The sequence below is a fragment of the Ochotona curzoniae genome, unplaced genomic scaffold, assembly GCF_017591425.1.
Source record: "Ochotona curzoniae isolate NIBS_2020 unplaced genomic scaffold, NIBS_Ocur_1.0 contig_3037, whole genome shotgun sequence".
In the NCBI taxonomy this organism is placed as follows: Eukaryota; Metazoa; Chordata; class Mammalia; order Lagomorpha; family Ochotonidae; genus Ochotona; species Ochotona curzoniae.
This window is the reverse complement of record NW_024465699.1, coordinates 2413211-2417692: the sequence shown is the minus strand read 5'-3', so window position 1 is coordinate 2417692 and position 4482 is coordinate 2413211.

Below are 4482 nucleotides of genomic sequence, written 5' to 3'. Positions count from 1 at the left end.
GGGCGGGTTGGGGAAGGGGCTGGGAGATTGGGGGTGGGATTCTCAGGTGGAATGCCAGGTTACATCTGATTGGTGGATGGCTGGACTGGCGCGAATTCCGTGAGCAGTGAGGAAGAAGAAATGGCGCAGGGTCCAGGGTGGGATATTGGAATAAGTCCTTACATTACCCATCCTGCTGACCGGTTGGTTTGAGTTTTCTCTCTAGGCTATTGTTGAATGATGCACAGTAAATAGTCACAATTTTGAAGCTTATGTCAATGATGTCATTGTTCCATCAGCCTCACTGTTATTCCTTCCTGTTCACTTACTGGGAACCAGATTTTAACTGGTATTTTAACTGGTATTTTAACTGGTATTTTAACTGGTATTTAACTGATTTTAACTGGTATTTTAACTCTTTGATATTTTTAAGTGGACACTGTTCAGTATTAATGTTCATAAACCATATCTATTTCCTTGAGCCTTTTTCAGAATTACCCTCAGTCAGATATTGATGAAAAGTCATTAAGCCATATGTGATATCAGTATCAGTTTTATTTGACAAGAGTATTAGAAACTTCCTTACACTTCCTCCTAATCCAGTCTTCATATTTACTAAGAAATAGTGATGTTGCCTGATAGGATTCAAAGAAAGTTACGTAGCTAAACTTAAGCATGTCAAACTAAATATTATATGTACGGAATATATTCTTACACTTGGGAAGAGTGAAGAATTCTTGGATTGCATCTATTTTGACTCTTGTTATTTTTATAACTTATTTATATAAAGTGAACAGAGTTCATTTATTACATCTCACAGGTCTCGGATCACAGTGGTATCATTCACTCTACTGGCTCTGCTGTCCTCTTCCCACCCTGTTTTTTTCTTAATTATATTTTAAAACTCTTTTTAATGGTCCACTTCCACTTCACTTTGCAATCACAGGCTTAACACTCCATTAAGTAAAGATGTTAATACATAGCACGCAGGGGAAAAACACTATGACTGCACAAGTATAGACAGAAGAAAAACCAATCAATTCTCAAAATGTCAGTCTCAGTCATAGAGATTACATTTTTTCTTGTAGTTTATGTTTTAATTACCACAATCAGATAAAACATGGTTTTAGTCTTTGGGGGACTGGCTTATTTCACTAATCATCATGGTTTTCAGTTTTATCCAATTTGCTGCAAAAGAAAAAAATACCATATTCTTTTTTTAAGGATTTATTTAATTTATCATTTTTATTGCAAAGACGGATATACAGAGAGGAGGAGAGATAGAGAGGAAGTTCTTCCATCTGTTGATTCACTCCCCAGGCGGCCTGGCTCGAGCTGATCCAATCCAAAGCCAGGAGCCTGGAGCCTTTTCCTGGTGTCCCAAGAGAGTACAGGGTCCAAGGTTTTGGGCCATCCTCAACTGCTTTTCCAGGCTACAAGTGAGGGGGCTGGATGAGTAGCAGGGCTGCTGGGATTAGAACCAGCACTCATATGGGATCCTGGCATGCGCAAGGTGAGGACTTTAGCGGCTAGGATAACCTGCCAGGCTTTTTTTTTTTCCCTTTTTACAGTGAGTGTATCTGCTGTATTTCATAGTGTATAAATGTCATAGTTTATTTTTCTGATCATCCATTAATGGATTTGTGGGTTGATTCCACATCTTACCTATTGTGAATTGAGCTATAATAACCATGGCTATGTGGATTACTCTCTAGGTTGTCAATTTGATTTTGTTTGAGTAAATTCCCAAGAATGGGATTGCTGGGTCAGTTATATGGTAGATCTATTTTCAGAAGTTTGAAAACTCACCCTATTTCTTATATTATGATTTTATTATTTTATATTCCCATTACAGTGAATTGGGATATCATTTTGTCCTACATCTTTGCCATTATTTGTTTACTGATTGATTTTCAGATGAAAGCTATCTAACTGAGGCAGAGGTAAAACCTCATATTTTTCTGATGGCTAGTGATCCTATGTATTTTTCATGTGTTTGTTGGCCATTTTTTAAAAGTCTATTTCATACTTTGAATATTGTCTGTTCATGTTTGTTGATTGTGTAAGTCTTTGTCCTTAACATTCATCTATTGAAACAAGTTGTTATTTGCAAAATGGGACTTGGAAAGGATCCTTTCAAGCCTGTCTTTCCTGATATTTGTGACTGAGCTATGATGTTCAGTTGGGGAGTTCCCCCAAAGTTAACTCCCTGATCCTATACAGGACCCAGTCACTGGAAGTCATATCGCTCAAAACATGCCTTTGCCTTTGGATGTAAACACCATTAGGCCCAGCTGGGTGAGTGTGGGTAAAGCTTTGTACTGACTTGTTTCATTCACAATGCAGTTACTGTCACTTCAACCAGAAGTAATTCAGTTGCTTGCTATTCAGGTCCTGGATCTAGCATGCAAAACACTTATTTTAAGGTGACACAAAATAGGAAAGATGGAAAGTGTAGGACAGTGAAAAATCTGAAATTTAATGCAGGATTGGGTGTAGTGCTTCCAATCCTATACTTGCTACTTGTAGGAAGTGTTAGGCTCTGTTCTTACAGGGGAAGGCAATGTTCGTTGCTTCCTAAAATTCTATGCCCTCTTTCAAGTGTTGGCATGGAGCCAGACTTGCTTGCCAAAACAGTTAGCTATCCATCATTTAGTCAGTGTACTAGAAAAATACAGTAGAAAATTAGCTACCCAAGTGTAACAGATCGACTGCAGTGTGAAGGGGCTAATAAAACTCAAGATGAAGTCTTCTATGCAAATTCCATCTCCTAAAGACACATACACACACATACACTCTCTCTCTCTATATATATATGTATATATACCTAAAATTAAATATTGATTTGCCCCTTTCAGTTCCAAAATTTTAATATAACTTGACATCAGTCCAAATTCCCAATAAATCAGAGTTAAACAAGGAACAAAAATTTATTCAAATACATAGCTGATTAAAAGGAGACTACTCAGTTGAGAAGTTCTTATATTAGATATTGAGAAGTTCTGGAATAGTTTTAATAAAAATAGCAGAGAAAAATGAAAGCTTTATGCTTTCTAACACACTTATTTAAAAAAAAATAGGCTATCTTACAAAAAAGAGAATGGCTACTTTTCAAAGGATTATATTTTCCTTCCAAGAATACAGAGCTGCATAACAAATCCACAATTCTTTTTAAAGAAAAAAGATACCATTAATTATTTTTAACCGCTTACTGAGCAGAAAGGCGCAAGGAAACACACGAGAAACACTACAAGATACTGAAAGACACCCTTCTCTGGAAAATCTGGAGTTCTCACTAGAGAAACAACGCAGACACTTACAAAAAAATAGAAACCATACATTGCATTATGCAGACATGCAGAGACAAGACACAGCAGACAAGGGGGAAGGGCCAGATCTTGGTTCTAGCTTTCCCTTGTTCAAGAAAGGCTGCCAGCAATTTTGTGACAGGGATTATTGTAACAATATATTCTGTATTTGTTTGAAAAACCACTAAGAAATCTCTATTTGGTTTCTCTTTCATCATCTCCAATGGCACAGCCCCAAACAAATCTCTCTCTCCAGATCCCACAGATTTAGCTGTTAGACAGTTGCTGGCAATGGCAGAAAGTCAATCTCCAGTCAGGAGCTGCAGCTACTCCACTATGAGCCTATCTGCTTCCTCCTCCCTCCCTCCCTTCCTTCCTTCCTTCCTTGCTTCCCTCCTTCCCTACTTTCTGCCTTCCTCTAATTCCTTGCCTGCCTGCTAGTCTTCTGAAGTTAATTTTAAAAGCATCTCTATAATCCACAGATAGAGGAGCAAAAGGCAACATTATTTTTTAGGCGTTTCATCAACTCAGGCACACCAGTCTCTCTGAGGCCCCAAGCTCTTTTTCCAGCCTCCCGCACCCAGAAAGAAACAAAGGTGAAGGAAATTGAAGACTTTTGCAGGTCAGAAACGCCCCTCAGCCAGTCACTAAGACATCAGCGTCTTTTTAAATACATTCCTGAAAGCCAGGAGCACCTTCACTCACAGGAAGCTGCAAAGCTCTTTGAATTCCCTGGGAAAAGAAACCCTTATTTCAAAAATAAACTTTGAAGTCGTTTGAAGATGAAAGAAGAGTCTTGCCTCTGAGCCAGTGCCCAAGCAGTGGGGAGGGACTACCAGTATTTTGAAATATATTTTAGAAAACCTTATTAGAATTTAAAAGGACTGTGCAAACACATCCCCTATGGTGTTGTCCCACTGCAAGAATGTGACAGGATTTTAAGAGCACAACTGAGTCCTCGGCTGATGCTGAGTACTATCAAAGTCTTGTTATTATATATATAATTGTATATATTTCTCATTCAGCAGAAATACAAACCACAATTATCTCAGAAAAAAAGTGAATGTTATTTCTATTTGTTTTACACTTAACTCTCATACTAATGCTAGCAGTTACAGATCTGCAGCTGAGACCATATACAGCCTCATTGTTAATCAATATCAGAATGCTAAAATCAGAACAGATACATCAAAGA